Genomic DNA, 27,910 nt, shown 5'->3' with positions numbered 1-27,910 from the left:
AACCATAGCCAAAAAATAAATACATAAAGGCCTGATATGGCAAGAACTTTGTGCCATTAGCAGCTTTTGGCTAGGGGAGTAATGTGACGTAAAAAGCGTTTACGGCACCTGTGCATACAGGATTGCCTGGGAGACTGGAGGCAGAAGGCAAGTTAAGAGCTTATCTTTAAAACACATATATAGATGAGAAAGTGAAACCATGGACTAGTGTGTTCATAATTGAAATTTAAATACAAAATGGATCACAGATCTTTTAAAGAAAAATGGGTCATTTTCAGCACCTATGACACATGAAGAAAAGTCTCTGCCAATATATGTGGTCCATGGTCCTTTCAATTTGGCTAACTAGTTATCTTGCAGTCTAGGCTGTATGATGGCATGACAAGGCTCATCATGGAAGTAGTCTTTCTTTTATGCAGTTACTCTAGGCCCTTCAGCAGATCAACTTGGATTCCATTTTTATTTCCCTAGGTCTTGGAATGCTGGCTCTATATCTCTTCTTTTCTGCCTCTGAGTACTTCAGGTAGATCCTATCAGATATGCTTTCTTAGCCGCTGATATTGGGAATCCTCTGTCCACTGGGCTCTTTCTCCTGCTCTATTCTCTAGCTTTGGACACCATCTTCAGCATTGAACTCCATTTTCCAATTTCAAACCCATGGCACCCTTTAAGCCAGGTGAATCCCCCTATCTTACCCTATCATGGGTGGAGAAATAAATGTGATTATAAGATTTCTAGCTTAGATTTACTGGAATGGTTAGGCTATTGGCAGAATTGATAAACTTAAAAGAGAGAGCTGATTTGGTGAGGAAGACAATGATTTTTACTTTCAGCATGGCCAGCATGAGGAAAACATCCAGAAAGAAATGACTAATCGGAGGTCCAGAAGTGAAAGCATAGGCACAAGGGGAAAATGACTCAAAGGCTGATTGAGAGCTTATTCATCTTCATGGCATTAGTGGAGAAGGTTAAGGAAAAAAAAGAGCTGAGAGAAGGGCTTACTTACCCTTCGATAGCAGAAGATACTTCATTAAGAGAAATAGAAAGAGTGGTTAGTAAAAGCATATGGAATCAGGGAAGCCAACAAAAAGAGACCTTTAAAATAAATGGTCAGTACTATTAAATTAGAGTGATTAAAAAGGATGAGAATGGAGAGTAGAACATTGAATAGAGGAATAAAGAGACCATTGATAACCTCTGAGTGGGTAGTTTAGTAGAGTCATGAGGATGAAAGCCAAAGGTTAAAGGATTAGAAGAGGATTGAAGTGGAAGAAATACAGATAACTGGCATAGACCACAAATCTAGAGATTCAGTATTTCTCTCAGACAATTCCTGCTGTTACAAACAAAATCATAGATTGGTTATTAGTAACAGAAATTTATTTCTCACAGTTCTGTACACTGGGAGGTCCAAGATCCAGGCACCAGCCGGTTTTGTGTCTAGGGAGGGCCTGGGCTCTGTCTCCAAGATGGTGCTTTGCCACTGCCTCCTCACATGGCAGAGGGGGCAACAAGAAACAAATTCACTTTCTCAAGTCTTTTTATGAGGACACTTGCTGAGACCTCTTGACCTAATCACCTCCTAAAGGCACCATCTCTTCATACAATTGCATTAGGGATTAAGTTTCAACTTGAATTTTGAAAAGACACATTCAAACCATAACAGTGTCAAATGGAGAAAGAGAAATGAGATTTTAATAAAAGGGTGCTGTTTCTCAAGGTAGGGAGACAACTGTGTTAAAGCAGAGGTAATAATAGAGAAGGAAAGACTGAAAGGCTAACATAAGAAATCAGTGTGATATTAAAGAAGGGGTAAGTTCAAACGTTTAGGTCTCAGCAGAGTTCCTTGTGGAGAAATGATACAGCTTTGAAACAGATAGGAAAAAGAAGACAAGAAATGTATTGAAATGGGATGGTTTATATTCAAGGGATCCTGTTAAAATCCTGAATTTGGATGCTGCATGTGATGACTCCCACCTTTAATCCCAGCTACTTGGTAGAGTGAAGCAGAATTGCTTGACGCCAAGAGTTCAAAACCAGTCTGAGCAACATAGTGAGACCCTGCCTCTAAAATAAAATTTAAAAAAAATCCTGAAACACTCCCCTCTTTTTTTCCTTCAGTTATGAACTTTAGTTAGCTGTTCAGAGTAAAAACGGGAAAGCAAAAACTTTCCCCAAGTGACAAGAATGAATTAGGCAGCATTTTCCGAAGTGTTCTGTGGATCACCTGACTTAGTGTTGCCTGGAGAAGGTTTTCAAAATAATCTCTGGAGGATAAACTTCATTCACAAGGTCCCCAGATGATTCTGATGCTTGCAAATGTCCAGATGTGAGAGTGCCTTGTTGGAGGCGAAGCCATCCTGAAAACTTCGACTAACTTAGGAACCTAGCAGGAAGCTGCATTGTCTCCCATCCTGTAGCTATTTGTCTCTTCAGACTCCTCACAGGGCTCCCTTCACTGGGTGCATTTCTAATGCAATGAGTGCAAGTCATCCCAGCATACACCAGAGTGACCTCTTGGTTAGGTCCAAAATAAATATCAGGGAAAGCATTATAGTATATCTACAACCCCAAAGAAAACCTTATGTGCATACATGAAGTTTCAGAAGAATGTAAACCATGTATTTTTTTCTACTGAATTACCTTTCAGTCCATTAAGAGTTTACTTTGCAGGTATCTGTGATCCCCTTTTCTCTGTGAGTCCACTTTCTTTTCTCTTTCCCTCCCATACCATTTCCTATTCATCTGTTCCTCCTTCTCCTCAATCCCAGTTCCATCCTCGACTTGAGGTGGGACATTAGATCTTTATGGTTCTGTGCGTTGCTCTGAGCTCTACCCTAAAGAGTCAGCACTAGAACCTGCACCTGTGGAAGATCCACAGGTTCTTGCTAACCTAACCATCTCTCATAGCATAACCTTGATATATAACTATGATTTTAAAAAGGCACCATTTCTTATAAAAATTAGCTGGGCATGGTGGCGCATGTCTCTAATCCTAGCTACTCGGGGGGGCTGAGGTAGGAGAATCGCTTGAACCTGGAGGCCGAGATTGCTTTGAGCTGAGATCCTGCTGCTGCACTCCAGCCTGGCAAGAGTGAGACTCTGTTAAAAAAAAAATTAAAAAAAAAAAAATTACCATCTCTAAAAAGTAAAGGAGAAAGAAGAAGTATGGGCGAGAAAGTAAAATCTGGCCAGGCATGGTGGCTCACATCTGTCATCACAGCACTTCGGGAGGCCAAAGTGGGAGGATTTTTTTAAGCCCACAAGTTTCACACTAGCCTTGATAGTGAGACCTTGTCTTTACAAAACATAAAAATAAAAATAAAAAAATTAACTGGGTATTGTGGCACACCTCTGTAGTCCCAGCTACTTAGGAGGCTGAGGTGGAGGATTATTTAAACCCAGGAGATGGAGGCCACAGTGAGCTGTGATCGTACCACCGCACTCCACCTTTTGAGAGACTCTGTCTGAAAAAAACAAAATTAAAAAAAAAAAAGAAAGAAAGTAAAATCCAATTCTGTCACACCGAGAAATCTTTTATTATTTGGAATCCATATGCCAGGAGGCCCTCAGTAAATGAAGCATGCTCATTAGAGGTGGGGTTCTGTGAAAACATTATGAGTTTCTTGCTAAGTGAAGTCAAGTCTCCCGCTCTCGCTCTCACACACACATGCATGCACACTCATGCACATACGAAAGATCTCTTGTTTGAAAAGTTAAGTTAGTATTTCAAAAGTATATCATTTGTTTTTAATTTGTTGCTTGGGTTTGTTTGTTGGGCAAAATAAATTTTACTACCAATTATCCAGAGTGAGAGGGAGTTAAGGTTGAACCCTCTCTTGCTGCTTAACCTTGGCATCAAGCGAAAATATATCCTAAACTCAGTTCATATGTACATTTATATATTTTTCTTTTCTCTTGCCACATTCCATTTTATTTACCAACATAGAAATAGAAGGTTTTAGTTTCTCTATTTCCTTTTTCTGATAAACACCTCAAAATAATATAGTAATTTTCTCCATTTTTATTTGGCCCATGCTTTTCTTAAACACATGTAATCTGTTTTTCCTTCCCTCCCCCACTGTTCTTAAAGTGCTTTCCCTGAAGTCCCTGGAGGCCTTATAATTTGCATTTGCAAAGACCTTTCTCAGCCTCTGCTGAACACGCCTTCTTAGGATACTCCCTGCTCTTGGCTCGGGTTCCGGCCCTCTTCGGTTGTTACTTCCCTCCTTTAAGCTGCCTTAATTTCTCCTCTGTCTTCTAAATAGAAGTGATACACAAAATATCTTAGTTTTGCTGATCTTTTATTTTTAATTCTCTTCATTAGAATTCTCTTTCACATTCATAGCTTCAACTATCACCTTCTCATAAAAGACACTCAAGTTTATATTTCCTGTACGGAGATGCTTCTAATTGCTTATTGGGTGTCTTGTCCCTTCCAAACCTTTATCACTGAAACTGAGTCTATCACTTTTCTCCAAAATCCATCTTTCCCTTTGAATTCCTCCACAAATAAACTGTACAACCCATTTAATTCTGAAGATATGATCTTTTGTTTTATTTATTTAATTCTTTCATTTGTTCTTACCATATTTAAACAGTAATTATTTTGAGGAAAATAATTTTCCACATCTCTGTATTCCCGATGATTCTTCTCCAGCATTCTTCTTCTTTTTTCTGACAGAGTATTGCGCTGTTGTCCAGGCTGAAGTGCAGTGGTAGCACCATCATAACTCACTGCAGCCTCAACTTCTGGGATCAAGCAATTCTCCCACTTGAGCCTCCTGAGTGGCTGAGACTACAGTTGTGTACCAATATGCCCAGCTAATTTTTAAAAATTTTTGTAGAGACAGGGTCTCACTCTTGCCCAGGCTGATCTCAAATTCCTAAGCGGAAGTGATTCTCTCACCTCAGCCTCGCAAAGCACTAGGATTACAGGCATGAGCCTCTGCACCCAGCCTCCTATGCAGTGTTCAATAAATGATTTTTGTTAAGATGTTTCAGCTAAATTCTTAATATTTTGCATATACTTCTCACTGTGGTAATTTTTGAAAGGGTTGACAGATTTTGATGAAAATGAATAGATATGAAGTATAATTTTGATTTAGACCACCATTTTGAGACAAAATAGTAGCTACTAAATGTACTGACAGGAGAATTTCTGTAACTTACTAATAGTGGATTCTGTACAGTTTTATACACCTTTGCAACTGAATGTGTTCTGCTATTCAGAACTTCTAAAAGAGGAAGTTACCAGCCAAAGAAATTATGACACAAGATGAAGGATCTAGTTAGGTCAGACTAAGCAAACACTCAAATGAGTGGTAAGGCTGAGCTAAAACTGTAAGACTGGGTTTCTATACATCATTTGGGAGAATACTGACAACAGGGCATATACATTTTTATTGTTTTTGCCCAAAATATGAGGTCCTGGGCTGGACGTAGTGGCTATTACCTGTAATCCCAGCACTTTGGGAGGCTGGGGCAAGCAGATGATGTTAGGTCAGAAGTTCGAGACCAGCTTGGTCAACATGGAGAAACCCTGGCTCTACTGAAATTACAGAATGATTAGCTGCGTGTGGTGGTGCTTGCCTGTAATTCCAACTACTCAGGAGGCTGAAGTACGAGAACTGCTTCAACCTAGGAGTTGGAGGTTACAGTGAGTTGAGATCGTGCCACTGCACTCCAGCCTGGGCAACAGCGTGAGACTCTGTCATAAATAAATAAATAAAATAAATAAATAAATAAGGAACGTTTTCCAATGTCGAAGCGGACTACAAAAAGTTTTAGAATGGTGTTTGACCCCACTTTGTGTGGTGGAGTGAAATACCATTATTTCACCAAGAGTAACCTCTGCCCCCTAAACTTTATTTCTCCCAGGACTAAGTTTACGTATTCTTAGAATTAATGAGTTGAAAAAGACTTGACCATCTAGTTCAAATCCCTTGTTTAGAGACGTGCCACCTGCTTCCTTATCCTTGTTCTATGTTAGGTTTTCTAATTTTGCCTCTGGGCCTTATCTCTGAAGCCCCCACTCTGCACTGGCCCTAAAGTTTGAGTAATTCCATCCAAATGTAGGTATTGCTATTATATTAAAAATAACATTTTGCCTTGTTCATATTTAATAAATTTTCCTGTGAAAGATAGATTCATGTATCACTTTTCAGATTCTTAACATTTGAAATTAAAACAAAAATTAGCCCTGAAGAACATTTTCTACAATACGTGGATCAAGAGTAGGGAGGAAATTTTGGTCTCCACACCTCCCCTTCCCACTGCCCCAACACCAAATCCACTGTCTGTAGGCATTTATGCATTCCTTCTGTGATACAATAATCCTGCCTTTTTTAAAGGCTGAAAAATTCAACACAATTGACTCTCACAGATTTGAAGTTTTCTGCTGTGGTGTAAAAAATGCTTCCATAATTCCATTGTTTTTCACTTTTATTTGTCAGTTGGCTGCCATATGTATGAAACAGAATGAAGTACCAAGTGATTCAAATATTGACTATTCTATTCAATGTCAATATGAACTTAAGCAAGTCACATGCTTGTCCACTTATCCAGTAGATGAAACAGCAAAGATGAGTTTATCTGAAAAACTCTTCTCTGAAGAAAGATACTTAGAAAATACAAATGGTACAAACAGTCCTTCCTGAAGAGCCCAGCTCATCCCAGGAAGATCTAAGGTAAAGATGAGCATACCCAATGCTACTTCAGTTCACCTCTCTTAGCAGTCTTTTTTTTTTTTTTTTTAAAGTTCTGTTTTAATTGAACAGTATGTTCCTGAGTGGAAAGAGTGCTTCAGTAAATCTGCCTTCCTGGGGCATAACAAATCACACACAGGCACACTTTCAGAAAGGCGAATCCTGCTGAATGTTGGCTGGGCAAAAGATGGCTTTTCCCCCCTCCAGCAAAAAGTGCTCAAATTGCTTGAGAAAGAAACACAATATGTTTATCCCTGTTTACAGATGTTTAGCCAGTGCCCCTTCAGAGGGTCATGTTCCTATAAACAGCATCATGATAATTATATCCACTGCTGCAAAGAACAGATGTGTAAATTGGTGGTTTCTTGGGGGAAAATAATACCAAGTCCATTTTCCAGAAAAGTACCCAGTGCAGTGCAGCTGTAAGATTCTGTGCAGAGGTCTTGTTAGTGTCTATTACTGAGTGAGGTGATATTTAAAGGATATGGAAATTCAGAGGTGGAGAGCATCTAGCAGGGAAGTCCAGAAACATCTAGGAAATGATTCAGATAGTATGGTATATTTTAAAATTTCTAGTAATATTGGACAAATCTCCACATCCAAAAAAAGTAGTAACAAATCATCAGTTATAAAGTTTTCCAGGCAAGAAATATGTATTAAGTAGAGGGTAGGATTAGGAAACTTCTCATGCCCCATACACCTCTGAGATCTGTGTAACTTAGATATAAACTAAACTTCAGTGAGGTTAGGTTGCATAAAGATAGTCAAACCTTTGATCTGTGAACACCAGAATATTTCTAAACTCATTGTTGCAGGGTCTGGCAGGGATCAGGGTTCCTGAAACTTGGGTCAATGGCTTCTTATTTTAAAAAGCCAATGTTACCTTGGACACAAGAATTAGATGAAATCCTTTCTACTAATGAATTTATTTTGTTGTAGATACTTGCTTTTCTTCAGGGTATATATTTATGTGACTATACGGTGATCAGTATTATCCCTGAAAATTAAAACACACTAACGTCAGCTTATCGTATCAGAATAGCTACTGACCAGGTCTGTTATTGCAAATATTTACATCACTGTAAGTTTCACTGTCTTCTCTCTGTATAATTCTCTTAAATTGTGTCAAATAGTATGTGCAGAATATTATATACAGGGATCTAGTGTCTGCCTAAAGGATAGGATTTTTCCTGAACTGGGCTGTCGTACCTTCATGTGTACCAAAACTTTGCATAAGACCAATATGTATTTCATAACTTAGTAAATGTGATAAAACACTGAAAGTTAATTTGCATTTACATTGCATATTATAATATTCAATGACATTATGCAAAACTTGGGAATTTTGCTTCTGGGACAGAAAAGCATAATCTGTTTTTTGTCAAGCTATGCTTTTATAATTCCACACGAATTACCCAGGAGGACCAAAGCATGCTAGAATGATTGAAATATAACAGGAGCAGTCTAGTCTGCTAATCTGAATTTTTCAGGCCTGGCATGGAGGATAATAAATTGAGACCGGCCACATGCCTTAGGCCAAAGCATGCCTTTGACACAAATGATCTAATTCAGTTATCTACTTTGTCCAAAATTCAGCCTTCTCATACTCTGTGCCCTGGGGACTTAAACAAAAGCACAGGAGGTGATCAGGGTGGCTGCAGCTCTATCACTGACTGACTCACTCTCTTGGTCTCAGTTTCAATGGCCATGAAATGACATGGTATGATGGTCTCTTCTAGACCTTGTGTCTTATGTGCAGTGGGTCCATGCATGCCAGAATTTAGAATAGGAATTCTTGGTCATTTGTGTGGGATAGCAGCTGCTGGGTATCAACTTGACACAAAAGTACAGAGGTAATGGGGTAGAAATAGAAAATTCTGAATTGCTTGAGATAAAATCAGAGAAGCTGTTTCCAGATAGGACTGTGGTTCAGGTCTAAGGACCACAGATGAAGCCCACTAGCACATATACTAATATGTAGTTTGTGCTCTTTTTACCAGGTTCCCTCAGTCAGCATCTCTGGAAATTATGAGTCAGAGTTAACCAAGCCTTTCTGGTGTAAATACATATTCGAGGGTGGGGAACCCCTGATCTAGGTAAAGGAGCACTTTTTCTGCCAATCCAAAATTTGGTTGGGAGAAAATTATGTAATCTACCTGAACTTCAATTTTGTAATAATAGAGAAAGTAAAAGTGTTAGTATCAGTGGAGCAGCCTCTTAGAGAAGTTTCTTTAAAAAGCATTTTTTTTTTAGTAAAAAATGGATTGTATTTCAAAGGTGAATTGTTAAAATTGAAATATAAAACACTTTCCCCACAGAAATAACATAAAATTTCCAGACCTGTCTGTAAAACTCAGATTGATCCAAAATGTAACTGAAATTCTATATATTTGCAATGGAGACGTAGAAGAAAATAATGTTACTGGGCTTTGGAGTATAATAGAACCATTTCTTCATGTATAATTTTATTTGAAAAAATGCAAACATATAAAAAACTATATACACAGAGATTTGTGTATATATATAATTTCCCTTTTCTAGTCTACAGGTATTATGCTAGCCGCCCCCATCCCCGACAGTACTGAGAATAAAATTACAGCAAAACTCTTTTGTATAAGGTACTTTTGTGTCATAATGAGATTTTCAAGATAAATGAAAAGAAGGATGGATAAAATGATTTCTCATGATGGGCAAAGGTTGTAAGAAACACCTTGGCGTGGAAGAGCAAACAGAAAACAGATAAAAAGAAAATAAAAGAGGAAATGACTGGCTTATGTAAGCAAGTGATGAGCTAAAGTGGAAGTGTAGGAGAGGTGAGTTGCTTAGGTTTAAGGAGAAAGACTGCTTGGGTGTGTGTTCACCCCCAAGCAGAATAAAGGAACACTGGATGAGATTCTGCCTATTACTCATAGTTACCACCAGATGGTGAAACCGATCCAGGGCCTCTTGGGTATTGATCGGTTTACGGTGGGGGGGGGGGAGGCGGGGGAGAAGACTGCCTCTCACTTGGTAATCTATTAATTTCTTTCGCAAATATTTATTCAGTTGCTATTAAGTCCCACGGACTATGCTAGGAGCTGCTATTAAAATGACAAACCAGATAAGGTCACTGCCCTCAATCAACTTACAGTTGGGTGAGAAGCTAACAGGTACAAGTGTGGCCCTAGAACAAATTAGTCTTTTCTATGTAATGAGATTCAGCCTTGCTCCTTTGGTGTCTTGCCTCAAGGAGCCCCAGGGAAACCAAAAGAAAGGCTCAGGAGTCCTTTTTCTCTACTATCGAGCCCATGCCTTGGGGCAGTGCCTGGGAGGCTTCTCTTCCCTACCCCTTGATCTTCCATAATCCAAACTTCAGTCTTCCCTCAAATAAAAACTTACTTGCCTTTGGCCTCTTGCCTTCAAAATGTTTATCTTTCCTTGTTTGTTTTTTGAGACGGTCTCCACTCTGTCACCCAGGCTGGAGTGCAGTGGCATCATCATGGCTCACTGCAGACTTGACCTCCTGGGTTCAAGAGATTCTCCCAGCTCAGCCTCCTGAGTAGATGGGACCACAGATGTGAGCCACCACACCTGGCACACGCACACACACACACACACACACACACACACATATAATATATATTAATAATATATTTTGTAGACACGATTCGATTGTCCTATGTTGTGCAGGCTGATCTCGAACTCCTGAGCTCAAGCAATCCTCCCCACCTCGGCCTCCCAAAGTTCTGAGATTACAGGCGTGAGTCATGTACTCAGCCAAAAATGTTTATTTTGATTAGATGACTGGTATTAATCTGATTAACCAAAGAGACAAGGTATTACTAAATTCCTCATGCCTGGTAACAATTCCATGTGGGATGTTTTCTGTTTGTTTTTTTTTTGTTGTTTCTTTTCCACAGTGGTGCAGCCTACTAACAGTTAACCTTCTTTTGGGTGTTAAATACCTTCGACATACAGAAAAGCTATGAACATTCAACAGTGAAATCATCATATAAACCAAATAAACTGCATACTACTACAGGGATACTGATTCAGGGATACCCTGAAGGCCATACTTAGACCCCAAACTCAAACAAAACAAAATACGATTTAAAGAACTGACACAAATCGTGGGAGTTTGGAGAACAACGTGACGGGCAGCAGAGGAAAGGGCTGAAGCAAACTTCCTCCTCCTTCCCCAAGCAGGGCTGGTTCTGGCTTGTCTTCTGTCTCCCCACTTCCCTTCTTACTCTTGGGCTTACAAACTGCCTGGTTTCCCTTCTCCAGATCAGGGCTTCGTTTCTCTGCCTTGGCCTTCCGGCCCCGCCCTCTGCGTTCTGACTCCATCAGCCCCTCTTAGTGTCTCATTTTCTGCCTTCTTTAGGCGTTCCCTCGGCGGCTCTGCAGTGTGATCTCATCTCTTTGTTTCTCCTTAGCTGCCGTCAGTCAGCCGCTCTCTGCGCCCCTACCGCGGGGGCCCCGGGCCGGGCAGCGGGCGTGGCCTCGGCGGCTAGGACCCTGGGGACCACAGGGCGTGGCGCGGCCTCAGTCCGCGGCTCCGAGAGCCCCCCAGAGGCAGCAACCTGGTGATCGCGATCCGCAGGGCCCCTCCTCCAATTCCACAGACCTCTGGGAAGGCCTCTTGCTCCCCAGAACACCCGGGAGTTCCCTTTTAACCAATCTCCACAATCTCTTGTTTGTGGGATAATTGCTTCTTTCAGGGGCTTGGCGAACAAAAGCGTCAGCCCAGGCCCCAGGTCTCTCTGCGGGAGGAGGGCTCCCAGGGGCGAGGCATGGGGTTCCCTCCGCCCTTCTGGGCCCGCTCGGCTGCACCTCCCGCCCGCAGCAGCAACAGCAACCTGCTTACCGGGAGTGAGCAGCCCTGGGTCAGCCAAGGTTAAGCAGCGGGTGGGGAAGAGGAGCAAAAGCTGGGTCAATTGGAAGTAACCTTCTCGCCCCGCCCAGTTTTTCCTTGTTTGGAGGCGGCAAAGAGCACTTTAGCATCCCTCGAGCTGTTTGTCCTCTTTCTCTATCAGGGCCAGCGGAGAGGAAGAGCGGCCGGCAGGAAGGTTTCTTTATGTCAGCAAAAGCGGACCTTTGGAAACTAAACAGCAATGCTCTGTCTTTAGAATACAGCACAGGAAAGAAAAATATCTAAGGAGTCAAGGCCAGAGACTCCATGTGGAAAACAATGGCCCTTCATTATTTTTACTATTTTTAAAAAGTTTTCTAGGCTTTTTTATTTCAACTTTCCATTTTTCAGTATGAAATATAGGTTCTATAGACAACTGCACACAAGTTTCTTTTTTTTGGGGGGGGAGAGGGTAAATGAAGCAGGTGGAAAGAAGTGAGATGATTGTAGACGTTGCCAAATTTAGACTTGGTGTGAGGTTTCCTCTTTGCTTGGAAACACATGACACCAGCATGCATTTGTTCATTCATTCAGTAATGTGAATGAACATTGAACACAACCATGTGATGGATGGGCTTTGTCACAGGCTGTAAGTGGCTTCGGGTCCACACGAAAGGGGAGCCAAAAATTAAAATAAAATAGAAAAAAAGAAAAGAGAAGGGGGCAAGGTGTCAGGCAGCAAGCTTCTTAGGGTCAGAATGGTTCCCTATCCCTAGGAGCTGATGACCAGAGACCAAGGAGTATAGACGAGCTGTAGAGAGACAATACTGCATTTGCCAGTGATGAGTGTAGGAAGCTTATGAGAATTAAAACCTTCCCTCTCTGTTTTCTGACCTCTTTTTCTTCTTAAATAGGCTGAAACCAACTGTGGTAGAGGATAACAGTGATTCACATAACTTATTTATTTTTAGCAGCCCCCTCCCCCACAACTAGAATAGTAAGTTCCATTCAAATTTTCAACACAGCTGAAAACTTGGCTTTAAAATTTGTGAAGTAAGGTATTTCTTTAGAATCCTTCACTTTTTCATCGCAGAGGCTTTGGGGAATGTTTAGCTTTTTGCTGAATCATGAAGGGTTTGTTACGGTATTCTGAGAGGGTAGGAATTAGGTGCCTAAAGGATAGTGTCTGTTTTCCTGTAGAGGCGATTTATTTAGCAGTTCATAGAAGCATACAGATCAAGTCATTCTGAACTGTGCAGAGTCAAGGGTCTTGCCACATGAGAAGCTGGCCAGCAGAGAAGTTTGGTGCTGTCTCGGTTTTGTGATCCTCATGATGTATGCATATTCAAAATCTTCCAGTATTATGTACACATAATTATTTATATAATTTTACATATACATATATATGTAAAATTTTAGCAGGTAAGTGACAATACAGGCCACAGTGTGGGGGAGACACCGTCCATTCCAGATACTAGAATAAGATCACAGATAACTTCTCAGACGTTTCTTTTCTAGGGAATTAGGGAAACAGAACATACATACATTTGCACTAGTTCAAACTTAACAATGAATGTTTGTCTTAAATCTCCTAGACAGCTCCCTTAAATGACAAAGAAACAGGCCCAGAGAAGTGAAGAGACTTTGGAGCTAGGTTGGGATACGTCGGGCCTACAGCCCTGGCCTCCTAATTATTAATCCAGGGCTTTTACTACTTATTTGCTGCTAATTATTTCTCTGAATTTTATTTTATTTTATTTTTTTTGAGACAGAGTTTCGCTCTTGTTACCCAGGCTGGAGTGCAATGGGCGCGATCTCGGCTCACCGCAACCTCCACCTCCTGGGTTCAGGAAATTCTCCTCCCTCAGCCTCCTGAGTAGCTGGGATTACAGGCATGCACCACCATGCCCAGCTAATTTTTTGTATTTTTAGTAGAGATGGGGTTTTACCATGTTGACCAGGATGGTCTCGATCTCTTGACCTCGTGATCCACCCGCCTCGGCCTCCCAAAGTGCTGGGATTACAGGCATGAGCCACAGCACCTGGCCTTCTCTGAATTTTATACTAGAGGCACCTCTGAAACTGTCCTTTTATTTAAACAGATATTCAAAAAGAACTGTAAATTTCTCAGAACAGGAGTGTTTAGTATGAGTGTTGTGGGCCAGTATATTTCATATTTGAATGTGGCAAAGATTTGTTAAAAGGCAGATCCTGGTTCAGTGGGCCTGGGGCTGGGCGACAGTCTGCATTGCCAGCCAAATTCTCCTTAGTGATGCAGATGTTGCTGGTACACGAACGGCTAGTCTGTAGACAGCATCTTTCTTCCTTGCCTTTCCTTCTTGTTGAGACAGCAGCCCTGGGGATTTAAGAAGCCCTTTTTGTTTCTGTTGCCAGGTCGCTGTGCTCCCTTAGCTAATCTGGGTACCTTTCACTGTCTTGTCTTCATCCAGATCTGAGATTGTTAGAAATAGTCCCTAGAGTCAGGTGTCTTGAGCTGGAGGGTGTGATCCTTCGTCTAGTGATTTAACATCATTTAACTTGGTTTCACAAAATGTTTCTTTCACACATAAGCAATCTACTCAACTCAGATGGTTTTAAAAAACTCTTTTTCCCTCCACAAGTGTCCTCCCAGCTGCAGCTCATTGCACTCCCTTGCAGCTGGGAGTGCAGCTGGCATGCTGCTAGTTCACCGGCCTGGCCTTTCCACTGGAGCTCAGCAAGTTTTTTCTGCGTTTTTTTCACCACTCTCTTCTGTCCTGCACTTCTGCATGTGACGCCTAGCTTCAGTTCTAAGTGCCTTTGTGCAGCATCTGAGTTGAGCAAGCCGCTAAGATATAACAGGGCAGAGGTTCTTCTAAGGCAGGCAAACTTCAGTGTCGCCCATTTCTCGGTTTTCTGCAGCTTGCCTGCTTTGGAAGTGTCTCCACCATGGCTCTTGAAATTGCCTTGTGAGCACATTTTTAATCGTTCTCATAGTCTATTGTCAAGGAAAGAAACAAAATTTAGTTCAAACTATGATATACACTCATCAGGCATTGATTAAGACCTTAATATAGGAAGCAGTGATACAGAGGCACATGGTAGAGAGGTAGAGAGGTAGAAAGGTTGGGCTCTGGGATCAGTCAAATCCTAGCTTTACCATGTATTAAATGTGGAACCACCCGAGTATTAGTTCATGTGTAAAACTATTTTACATTGTATACCTATTTTATACATTATAATTATCCATTTGTTATGAGATTTTCCATGTAAAATATTTAGTTCAGTGCCTAGCACAAAGTGATCAATAAATGCTAGCCTCTATTATTATTAATAATACAGTATTACTGCTTTGAAAGAGTTTACAGAATAGTGGAGGCTTTGAGAAGTAAGTACACCAATAATTATAATACAAAAAGAAATACAACTATGGATGTAATGGGAGGTTGACATGAAATCAGATTCTCCCAGAGGCTGACAAACTATGGCCTGCAGGGCAAGAATGGCTTTTACAGTTTTAAATGATTGAAATAAAATTAAAACAAAACACAATATTTTGTGACACCTTAAAATTATATGAAATTCAAATTTTACTATCGGTAAGTAAGGTTTATTGGAATACTGCTGCGCTTATTAATTTACATATCATCTGTAGCTTATATCACATTATCGTGACATAGTTGAGTAATTACGTAGAGACCATATGGCCCGGAAAATGAACATTATTTACTATCTGACCCTTTGTAGAAAAAAAGGTTGCTGATTCCTGGACTGTCCAAGTGGAGCAATGCAAGATAAATCAAGGAGGTGGGGATTGGGATGAGTTGTGAAGAACGTGCAGGGTTTTAGCAGACACATGGGACAGAGAGGTGTTTCAGGAAAGTTACATTGTAAATGAGGACATGGAACTTGGGAAGTGTGGAGCTTATGAACTGTGTGGTTTGACTTGGCTTTGGTTTGTCAAGCCCACTGGGCTTTGGTATGACTTTGAATTGCAAGTTTAGCTTGGAGAGAAACTAGGGAATTTTTTTTTTTTTTACCTAGGAGCTGTCAAATTGCAAACCACAAGGTGGGCTCCTAACATAACTGGGAAGGGCAGATTGGGACCATTTCATGAATTTTTCAAATGCCAAAGCAATGCATATCTTCTTAGCTCGATAAGAAATTGGAATATCTAAAGTTTGTTTTTGGTGGGGGCAGGGGGAGGGAAGTGGAAGGGCATGTTGTAATGAAACCATAATTCTATTTTAGCTTACTTTGATAAAATAGGTTGCACAGAGTGGAAGACAGACTAAGGAAGAGAGCTTCTTAAATGGAATGTTATAGTGTTAGCTCTTATTATCAGTTTTAAACCTTAAAATATGAGAATAGTACTCCTAGGTAGAATTTCCCATGTTTGATAAGAGGAAAATCTTCATCTAGGTCCTCCCTGCATACCCACTGCACTGTTGCCATCAGCCACCTCTCTTGTTGCCATGATTCTTTGCAGTGATTTAAACCTTCTGTTGTGTGTTCCTTGGGTGCTTCTATATCATGGCATAGTCACACAGATGTATACTCGTTCACCGAAGGAGGCTGCAGAGGTGTCAGGCAACTTTGGTTTGTTCAGCTCGCTGCACTGTGATGACTGAATTGCACATTTGGCTTGGGGAGAAATTAGGAAATTTTCTACCTAGGAACTGTCAAATTGCAAACCAGAGGGAGAGTTGGCTACTGGATTTGATTTTTCTGGGAATCATTTATTCCAAGTCTTGGGTATAATTTGGAGCTGATACAATAATATGGGGAATCCTTGGTTTCTGAGGAATCAGAATCCTGTAAGAGTGGTGACATCACCTCTTGAACTCAGGAGAGTCTCCAGGACTTTTCATGCAGCAGCACGTCTGTAAAACTCCCTGTTGTTGGAATTATGCTAATTTGGTGCTCTGTACATCCCTTTGAGTCATGTGACATAGCTTAGGAGAGGGTTATGGCACATCTCATAGTGGTGTATATGTCAAGTAGAAAGTTATTTTCATTGACCTCAAGACCACGGAATTAGACAATAGCTTCCTATTTTTACCCAAATTTAGCCAAATTATTTCATTCAAAGATTAGATTATTATTATTATTCCCTGAATGCGGGTTTATATGAATTAATTCAGGAGTTATAAAATTTGATTGCCTGGTTTCCAAAACAAATAAAAGGGAATTTTCTCTCTTTGATGGCGCCAAAGAATTCAGTGTTTCTCCCTGTAGAACCACAAAGTGGGAGGTGTGCTGGTGCTTTGTACCAATCAAACATATAGAACATTTCCCCCGCAATCTATGCTGCATAAATAATATGATATTTTTTGAGTATCATTAGATTCAGAGCAACTTGTACAGCATGCACGAAACAGTTCTAGATGGATTTCCTTATATACCTCACTACAATTATGAAAAAGGGAACAGGAATAGTTGGTTCAAGTAAAAAGCAATGTTTAATTCAGGAACTCAGGCTGAACTTAAATCCACACACTCAGGAATAAATGGCAGAACCTTCTCTTTACCACCTGCTCAACCCCGTCCTTCTGATAAGCATGCATAAGGCTGACTCTAGTCAATCCATTTGCTTTTCTCATTTATTAAATAACTGTAATTCCTAACCTGATGCCCTCTTCTTCCCTCTTCTCCCAGCGTTGCTTTCCCTGCTGTCTGGTATTTCTGGTCTCTGGGATGTTTTCAACATCTCAAGTGTGAATTTTCCCTGTCAAAATCTTCACAAGGAAAATGAGTCACCCCGTCACCTGGGTGACGAGGTCATAACACCTCAGCCCTTGCTTAAAAAATTTATTTCTACTTTTCTATTGTAAAGAGCTCTCAAAACAGGAAGATAAAATTGTAGTGACAGCTCTGCAGCCCAGTCTTTTAGACAGTGAACTAGGCCAGCATTGGCAGACACTGGCGATGACAAAGTCCTGCCCTGAATTATTCCACCCTGCACTCACTTTATACCTTGCCTGGCCGGCTTGAGGAAAAACCTTCGGAGAGCAGATCAACCTACTCCTCATTCACTTGGCTTCTTCACTTTCTGGCTGCCTAGGGTAATTTTACCTCACATGTAATCTATACAAGTATTTTAGGTTCAAACCCTGGCTCTGCCACATACTAGCTGTATGACTTTGAGCAAATTACTTAATTAATGTGTCTCTACTTAGTCTTTTCATCTATAAGATAATAGTACCCATTGGATAGTTTTGTTCCTAGAACTTAGTTAATATACAAAGTATATTTAATAAATATATTTGGGGGTATATATATATATATATATCATATAATAAAGTGCTTAGAAGAGTGCTTGACATATAATTTTAAAATTTGTTGTTAGTATTATGTTCTCCAAGGATATGAGGGTATTTTATGTCATTGCTTTTAAAGGCTGCTTTTTTATATGTGTTGGGGGCAGGCACTTTTTTAAAGTGTGAATAGCCCTGAAGCATCCCTTTATGGAGCTATCAAAGAAAAGAAAACTAAAATATTTCTACAATAGAATTCACTCACTCCCCAGTCTCCAGAAAGTAGCAGTTCTCGCTTCGTTTGTATTGTCTTCTTCCAGGCATTTTACAAACACTATTTTCTTTCATCCTCAAAAAACTTCTGCACAATAGGTGCCAGGATTCATAATATGGGGGATGAGAAAACTGAAACTTAGGGAAATTAAGTAATTTATCCCAGGTTGTACATCCAAGCAGTGCATGAGCCAGGACTCAAACTCAGATCTTTGACCCACACAAACCATGCCAGGTAAAAAGTAATCAATACGTGTCGATGGATGACTGATCATCGAGAGAGAACTCAGTGCCAAAAAGGAAGAGGGTGTCAAGAAAATAAGAAGAATGGACAAGAGCAACATGAGCAACAAGAACAAACTTAGATCCAGAGTTAACAGTTACAGATTTTTCTTGGCTCCTGCATATTTGTCCTTAAACTGCCCAGCAGCTTGGGGATAAAAATCTAATTAAAATGGAAATCTATGCATGCTCAAACCACATGCCCTGTACCTGATGCCATCCCCTTCCACCCCAGTCCCCAAAAAAAGACATTCAGTTGTCTTTTTCTACACATGGAAGAATACATAGGAACATACCTCCTAGAATCAGGGAGAAATGTATTTGCTCATTTTTTTTTTTTTAAGATTTCTCAAATACTGTTCTGTAAAGATGATCACTTACCTGGTGACTAATATAGAATGTTAAGGTGTGTGCAAATTACTGCTGATAGATAACAGTGTCCCTGCAAAATCATCCCATCGGACCCCTCAGATAAACAGGTATACTTCAGAAAGCAGTATGCTTGCTATACAAGTACAGTTTCAAGAAAAATCACTCAGCTCTCCCTTGCAAACATGTTCTTTCCCCTGATGCCTCCTACACAAAGATTCTGGAGATACCCCCTTCAGAATATCTGAAATATAGATCAATGTTATTAAAACAACTTCAAGTAATCCTAGAGCTGATATTAGGATTGCTACTTACTCAGTAATACTTTTTGAGTGTTTAGTGTTGAATTCTTAGATTGAATTTTCTGTTAGTTTCCTTAAAATATAAGAGGTTGGAGAGCTAAGTTTAAGGCCCATTCTGTTAATTGTGGGGCTTTCCACAATCTGTATTTCCTTATTTTTTAAAGGGAATAGAACACTTGCTTAGCCTACATCATCATAATTCTCTGAGGAACATTTTTAAGTAGAAAGTACTTCATAACCTGTAATGCATACATTTAAGCCACTGTCATTTCCCCCAACCCCATCCTTTGGCAAATGGGGTCTTAAATTCCTTCTATCTCCCACCAACTAGACTTTTAGCATGCATTCTGATGACATCATGTTATGTGTCCTTACTATATAATAGGCACATACTATTTGGGCTTTACTAATATCCAATGGGGGTGCATTGGATACACTTGGCAATTTAAAATTATGAGGATCCTCAGTACCAGATGCTCCTAAGCTAGTTCCTTAGAAAATGTCTGGCAGCTTTGTTTATAACTTTTACCAGGCCTGAGTATTACCACACGTAAGCCCATAGAGTAGCTCTCAGAACCTGCAGAAGCAATTGTTTTACTAGATGTGTGAGGGATATCGTTGGATCAATGGGACAGATACTGTATATGAAATAGTAGCTAAATGAGGTTTCGTGTGTGTGTGTGTGTGTGTGTGTGTGTGTGTGTGTGTTTGGGGGATGTCAGGTGAAGGGCACATATTTTGGGAATGAACAGATTTCCAGTTTCAATGAATTTCTATCACCAAGCTGCTGTACTAGGTGAAGATTTTGGGGATGGATAACGTAGACAAGACTGAGAAGGAGCAGTTGCTGTGTGTCACTTGATAGTGGAGTGGGACTGTGATTTAACTTTGACAACGTAAACAGATCTTCCCCCTTCACAAGATAGGAAAGAACAGAGTTGAGTATTATGACACATTTTGGACAGTTTTCTGCTTATCTCTCTGAGGATAGATAGTTCAGTAGTACTGTAGAGTTAAGAAACAGCTTTTCCACTCTCTGAGTGAAGATACCTACAACTGTCAGGATGAATACTGTCTTGTGACCAAATCTCCTCTGGTATCTTTCTCATTAATATGCCTTAACATAGTGTCATGATGCTGTAGAAATTACTCAGAGAGAATAATGATGATGGCAATAATTATGATGAGAATAATGGCAGCAACCACCCCTTTCTGAGTATGTACGATGTGTCAGGGACTGTGCTGGGTGCTTTATGTACATTAACTCATTTGATTCTCATATTAACCCAGTGGGATAGTTCTGTTATTCCCCCGTCCTACAGACGAGGAACCTAAAGCTGACTTGCCCCAGGTCAGGATCTGCCAAGTAAGTGGCAGAGCTAGAATTCAAACTTACACATGTCTAACTCCACAACCCATGCTCTTAAGCACCAGGAAATACTGACCACTGTAGGAGTAGGACTAAGCATGGGCTTTGTCATTCAGAAGCTGGATGACACTGGGCTCCTTTCTGGTTCCTCATCTGTGTTGATTATAAAACAGGCACAGTGATTTTTTCCTCACATGATCATCATGAGGATTGAACTGAAATACTAAATGTATATATTGTGCACTTACAAATGTAAGAAGATAGAGGAAGATGACTTCTGGAGAGTGACTTGATGAAGGCTCCAGCATTAGTGACCTGGAGCGAGGACACCCAGCCAGTGAGCTGAGCGCTGCCCATTTACACACACTCTCTGAGCAGCAATACAGTGTGGCATGTGGTCATACAACAACTAAAATATATATATATTTTTTAGTATCAACTATGTGCCAGCACAATTTTAGTCATAGAAGCTTAGAAGATTGTAAAAAAAACAGATAAAGTTCTGCTCTCAGATTGTTTATAGTACAAGGGAAGATTCAGTTAATAATAAAATAAAAACATATGGCAGATGGTCATGAGAACTAAGAGGGAAAAGACAGAGAAGTGGACCAACAGTGACAATATTTGAAGAAGGGGGTGTGGTACAGTGGGTGAGAAAAGTCTCTCACTCATTTATTCATTGAACAAAATGTCTCAAGTACCTACTGACTCAGACTGTAACTTATGAAGGGGGTTTAATTAAAACAAAAAAGATCGGCCGGGCACGGTGGCTCAAGCCTGTAATCCCAGCACCTTGGGAGGCTGAGGCGGATGGATCACGAGGTCAAGAGATCAAGACCATCCTGGTCAACTTGGTGAAACCCTGTCTCTACTAAAGATACAAAAAATTAGCTGGTCATGGTCGCGCGTGCCTGTAATCCCAGCTACTCAGAAGGCTAAGGAGGAGAATTTCCTGAACCCAGGAGGCGGAGGTTGCGGTGAGCCATCGCACCATTGCACTCCAGCCTGGGTAACAAGAGCAAAACTCAGTCTCAAAAAAAAAAAAAAAAAAAAAAAAAAAAAAATCAACAATCTTATTTGTTATAGTAGGAAGACTATAGTAATTTAAGTAAATACTTATTTTATTGCATCTCTCATTTTTGAGTGTCCAGCAAGAGACATTTTGCAGTGTCTTACCTGGAACGAAGATGGTTTTATGTCAAGTTCCCTGGGCTCTGGGGCTCTCTTCTTCCTGGTCACATGCCAAGCTCTGACCATCTTCAGGAGCTTGGCATGTGGTTTGCTCCTGGGGCCTCTCAACTGGGAAAGATTCACATCTGGTGGTGGTCCTGGGGTTTCTCTGCTGGTAGACTGCTTTTCTGACTTTTTCTTGATGCACTGGTTGCCTGCAGCTCTTCTCTCTTCAGTTGCTAGCAGAAGAAGCCTCGCAGTCCCTCTCATATACTGGTCTGTGATAGCCCTTTTAGCTGAGTGGCGGGGAGTTCCATCCTTTTTTTCCTAGCTCACAGTGGCTGCTGAAGGCAAATAAACCTCTATGAGAGCAGAATCCAGTGTCCCCCTCACTTTGCCAGCCCTTCTGTCCTTTGAGCATGTCACTTCTTGAGGGGGTCAACATATGCTTCTGCAGTGGCAGTGTTCATCAGAGGGTTTGCTTCCACTGCTCTAGAATAGAGATGCTTCCTCCCAGGGCTGACTTCCTATAGGCATTTTCCTGAAGGTCAGTGATTTTGACCTTGGATTCAGTTAGGTAACTTATACCTACCTATGTCTGCTATACCCAAAAGTTTTCTAGACAAGTTTAGTCGAGTTATTCTGCCTGGCTTGTGCCTTGGTTCATGACCAGCATAAATAAGTTGCCTCGTCGCAACACTGGGCTCTTCCAGCCCCCGTTTAGGGAAGGAGACTTCCTTCCTTGAATGACTAAGGGTCTAGTTATTCCCAGCCTACTCCCCTTAAGCCTTGGAGAGCAATACACAGATGAAATACAAGTAGAGGGAAGCAGAAATTCTACAGCAATCTCCCATGAATATTTTCACCAGCTTTTCTAGTGAAAAAGCATAGAGGCCATGGCGAAATGTTGTCCTTCTCTACTAAAAGTACAAAAATTAACTGGACATGATGGCACATGCCTGTAGTCCCAGCTACTTGAGAGGCCAAAATAGAAGGACTGGTTGAGCTTGGTAGGTTGAGGCTGCAGCAGTGATCTGAGATAGTGCCACTGCACTCCAGCCTGGGTGACAGAGCGAGACCCTGTCTAAAAAAAGAAAAAGTGCACGCATGCGCGCACGTATACACACACACACACACACACACAGGCAGGCAGAGAGAAAAAGAGAGAGGAAAATAATGTTATTGATATGACTCTAACAAGTCAATAGATAAATAAATATAAATAAGTTGTCTTTATCCTAGATGCATTGTTATTCTCAAGTGCTTGTTTGTTATTATGATCAATGGTGTTTCTACAGTTTTGCTATTTCTCTCCTTCGTAAACTTCTGCTTACGAATTTCTGTAACTGGGAAACCAAATACCTGTTGTAGTCAGATGCTCTTGAATCCCACCACACTGATAAGTGAAGGGTTTTAACAAACATTGACAATATCAAATCCAGATTTCTTCACCTATCATCTTTCTGAAATGGCACTAATAGAGATGCTCTGATTTCGATTCGTCCAACAAATATTAATGGAGCATCTACTTTGTATCAGGTACCATTCTAGAAACTGGACATTCAGTTGTAAGTAAAATAGACAAAGTATTTCTCAAAGGCTGACTTTTATCTGTTTGAAGGCATCAATTGCAGTATGTTCTTTGCCTCTTCTGTGTCTTTGTGGGACATAATAGGGTTATAAATGTACAAAATAAAATAAAACATAACTTTTTAGACTGGAAGCTGAGTTCTAACCTGATAATGCTTTATACCATGTTGAAGATACCACCTCATGCTGTTTTGGAAACAAGTAGGCTGTACATGTTGAATAAACAATACATGAAAGTGGACTGAAGACCCATCTTTGATCACCAGCTCTTATCTGAAAAGTTAACATACTACCGCAGTTTCTAGTATGAGATATTTTGTTTTCTTATACAGTTTCATTGCTTCTCTGTTCATCCGGCTCCCCATTCCCCTCATACCCTTAGTTAGGTCTTCAAACCAGACTGCATGTTGAGGGATCTGGTGTATCCCAGCTGTGCTTATTCATCTTTTTAAATGGCACTTTCTTCCTTACACCTGCACAGAAACCTGCAGAGACATCCATCTATAGAACTGGAGGAGGCTGGCCCACAGTCCTCTCTCTCCTCCATAAGGGGCATTTTACTGTATTTTTGATCTTTGTCTAGGTTTAAAGAAAGTACAGAAGCTCCACTGTGAACTAGTTTCATACTTGCAAATTTTCCCTAAAGTCAATTGCCATAATATCAGTGATGCTGGAAAACAGTGAAATTTTATGTGAATTTCACCTCAATAATTTATTAATAAAAAACAAAGTGAGCCCTGAGCAGGTACTTCCTAGATTTCATTTATATTTATCAGCATTTTATTCTGGTTCCTTTATAGGCTGTACAAGAATCTGATAGGCATGGAAACTATAGCATGTTTAAAAAAACATTGTTTAGGGTATCTCCAGCCTTTAAAGTTTGTTCTCAAAAATAACTTTGCTTGATCAAATGGGCTATATTTTGGTTTACTAAAGATATTCTCAGAAAGAAAAATTTGTGTACATCAATGATTTGTAAAGCATTTAAAATTAAATCCTGTTTTTTCAGGCCAGGCGCGGTGGCTCAAGCCTGTAATCCCAGCACTTTGGGAGGCCGAGGCGGGTGAATCACGAGGTCAAGAGGTCGAGACCATCCTGGTTAACATGGTGAAACCCCGTCTCTACTAAAAATACAAATAATTAGCTGGGCATGGTGGTGTGTGCCTGTAATCCCAGCTACTCAGGAGGCTGAGGCAGGAGAATTGCCTGAACCCAGGAGGCAGAGGTTGCGGTGAGGTGAGATCGCGCCACTGCACTCCAGCCTGGGTAACGAGCAGAACTCTGTCTCAAAAAATTAAATAAATAAAAATAAAAATAAAATTAAATTAAATCCTGTTTTTTTTTAAATTTAAGTATTATAATAGTACTATTTATGGCTAGCAGAAGTAGATACAAGGCCAAGTTTTAATTTGCTTGGAAGGTTGAGGTATTCCTATGATAACTGGGGAAAGTGAAATGCATTGAGGTGTCCCAGATGAATGGATGATGTTATTTTTAGATCTGAAAGTTAGCCATTCATGGGTTTTTGCCTAGAGCTCTTTTGTAACATATTGAATGCAAATGTTTGGACATTGTAGAATAAATCTTAAGTTGTCCATTCCTCCCTTCCCCAAAGGAAAAGAAGACCAGAGCAACAATGTTGGATATTTAAGTAATTACTTTTTATATTTGGCTTTCTTATTGGTAACTCTTAAATATCAGTTAAAATTATTTTTCATTCATCTAATGAATTTAGAAATTTTATTACTGTCAACAAGTTAATGTAATGGTACTCTTCATTTTCCAATCAATACGCATCTGAGATTTGAATGTTTGTTTAAATAGCAGGGATGTCCTTTACCTCGGTTTCCTTTAAGACTTCATAAATTGCAGAGCTCTCAAACCAATCAGTAGAACATATTAAGCCACAGCCACAAAGATTCCTGAAAACCTTATGATAACTTGTAGTGATACCCTTCCTACCTACAATGTACTGCATTTGAATGTCCTCTTTACTTCATTCACGGATATCAACAATTCTATATAAAAATGAAATAATTTTGAAATTCCCTCAGAAACATTAGAGTTTATTACAAAGATTATTTGTGGCAAGACTTTGTTTAAAAAAAATAAATCTATCTTTAGTGACATTTATGAGCTAACTTCTTAGCCATTAGATGCCAGGTTTCTCTTTCTGGACATTCCATCTGTAACTCACAGTTTTAGAATGTGAGCCTTACTTGGAAAGATGAGTGTAAGATCAGATGTCTACTTCAAATTCCTGGGACGTTACTGATTGTTAAATTACTAAGATGTGATTTAAGTGTATTTTCAAAAGGATTCTATGTGGGTAGACTCAGTATCCTTCCATTCAGTAGCATTTGTATAGTGCTTAACATAGGCGCTGAGTATTTTTAAATGAATAAATGAACAAGAATGTTGATGTGAGGCCTTATGGACTATCTACTAGAAGTAAGTCCAACCTATTCCAGGTCAGCGATGCAATAATATTGGACTTGAATGTAGGTGGGAAGGGAGAAGAACTGAGGTCAAATACAAGCTGGGCTGCTGCCTCCCTCACTTGCTTTATGAATTTAGGCAAGTCACTTAACTTTTCAGGGCCAGAGCTGTCCCTTTTAGAAAGTGGAAGTATTGTGAATGTGCTGAGTGGTCTTTGGTTTCTGGGCTTGAATGTCCTTCGTCTCAAGTAAGCTCTTCTATTTCTAATGGGGAAAGGGTCAAAGTGTTCTCAGAACCTGGGGCTACTCTACATAGCCAGTTTTGGGAAATGTTCTCTATCTCATTTTCTTAACAAAATAGACTCCCAGTCCACTTACCTTTAGTACTGCATTGTGAAAAGAATTTTACCAGGAAATAATCTGTAATTTAAGGAATATTAATAAATTTAATTGGAAGTACAAAAGAAAGACACACAAACGCAATCCAGCACTGTCTACCTTCAAACCTGGTTTTAACTTGAAAAATTTTTATTTTTGGGTGTCTCTGTTCGATCACTGAAATCTGACCTCTTCTTAGCCTGGTTTCTTTCCTCCCCTCCCCTCTTTCATTTCCTCATCTCCCCTCCCCTCCCTTTTCCTTTATTCTCCTTTGCTTTCCCTGTGTTTATCTCTGTACCACTGTCTGGAAAAGCTTGTATTGTCTTCTTTTTTCAAACTAATCTCTAAAATTTGATTTTCTTAAATCTCTAATGATGATGTCCAGCAGTGTCCCCAGGATGAGCTACATGCCTGTGGAGTACTTTGAGCATCTCTTTCGGTGTATTCACTTGTAGGCCTGGCTTTACTTCTCTCTCCTAACTCTTGTTTTTCATGGTTCTCCCCCTTTCTGCTTACTCCTGCTTCCCTTGAATTTCTTATACTTCTGGGTTCAGGTGAGATTTGTCTCATAATCTTGGCACCCTAGTCTAGTCTCAGCCTTTCTAAAAAGTCATTTTAGGGCCGGGCGCAGAGGCTCACGCCTGTAATCCCAGCACTTTGGGAGGCCAAGGCAGATGCATCACGAGGTCAAGAGATCGAGACCATCCTGGTCAATATGGGGAAACCCCGTCTCTACTAAAAATACAAAAAATTAGCTGGGCATGGTGGCGAGTGCCTATAATCCCAGCTACTCAGGAGGCTGAGGCAGGAGAATTGCCTGAACCCGGGAGGCGGAGGAACGGTGAGTCGAGATTGCGCCATTGCACTCCAGCCTGGGTAACAAGAGCGAAACTCTGTCACCAAAAAAAAGTCATTTTAACATAGCTACTGTGTTCAGAAGCTTAAATTATGATCATTTAGAAAATCGAAGTTGCAGATGCTCTAAGAAATTGAGAGAGAGAGAGAGAGAGAGAAGGGAGAGAGAAAATTGATAGCCCTTTCTTTACCCATGTAGTTTATTTCTTTATACATGTAAACTCTCAGCTTCTTTCTTTTTGTGATTTTCAGCTTCTCAAGAGTTTCATCCCGCTATGCTTTGTGTTCATGAAGAAAAGACAGAGCTCTAAAATTTTAGCTTTCTTGAGTCACTAAAGAGTCTTTTGTGCACACCTGCCCCTTCTGAAACAATTGATTTGTCTAGTTGGCATCAATACCCAAGTGCAGGTGTCCTAAAATATTAGATGGTGCTTCATTCAGAATCCTCAAGGTAGAGTAAAATAAATTGCCAACATCTTGGCTCCATGCTCCATTCACAACAGTTAATTTTACAAGATTATGCTTCCATTCCTGAGTAGAGAGCTCCTGGCAGGGACAGCTGCTCCTGTGTCTCAGCCTGGGCTGTGCTCCTCCGAGTAGGAGTCAGCGAGAGCAGCAGGATAGGGAGAAGGTGGTAGTGCGTCAGAGAAGTAAGCAGTGGAGGAGGGAAAGGGATGGGCACCTCCCAAGTGCTTCTTACTTACTCCTTTAATCTTTTCATGTATGCATGCATGGTTAACTAAGGAAGAAGGAAAAAATTGACTTGAATTTTACTCAGAAAATTATCAAACCTGCTTTTATTCTTAAATGTAGCTCATTTTCAAAAATACTTTTGTGTATCACTGGTATGTTTATGGTCCTATGCAGCAAGAGGTCTGTATGCTTATCCAAAGAATGTCTAACAGTCCCACAGCATGATTAGCAGAAGCTGGTTTGACAGGTGGAAAACTTGTCTTGAGTTGTCCTGTATTAGCTTACCTCCTAAACTGGAGCAAAGGTCAAGAATGAGACCAGGCAGAGAACATGTTACATGATAAACACTCCTTTATTAGTGGCCTTTTGAGAGAAAGTTGCTGTGTTGTTCACTGCTGTTATTTCCCCTAGAAAGGT

General features: G+C 40.3%; 1 protein-coding gene and 1 long non-coding RNA gene across 2 annotated transcripts in view; one reads left to right on the top strand and one right to left on the bottom strand.

The window, feature by feature from the left end:
• GAP43 (growth associated protein 43) overlaps positions 1-27,910 on the top strand; it is a 103,228-nt gene that overhangs the window by 24,266 nt on the left and 51,052 nt on the right. The gene's annotated exons all lie outside the window — the stretch shown is intronic.
• LOC144579605 (uncharacterized) lies at positions 4,535-11,649 on the bottom strand. Its single transcript, XR_013527622.1, has 2 exons — positions 11,554-11,649; positions 4,535-11,204 (listed from the first exon to the last, which is right to left on the bottom strand). It is a non-coding gene; the product is annotated as an uncharacterized LOC144579605 (long non-coding RNA).

The sequence above is a fragment of the Callithrix jacchus genome, chromosome 15 (assembly GCF_049354715.1).
Source record: "Callithrix jacchus isolate 240 chromosome 15, calJac240_pri, whole genome shotgun sequence".
In the NCBI taxonomy this organism is placed as follows: Eukaryota; Metazoa; Chordata; class Mammalia; order Primates; family Cebidae; genus Callithrix; species Callithrix jacchus.
Note: the sequence above shows the minus strand (reverse complement) of the source record. Positions and strands in the feature narration are given on the sequence as shown.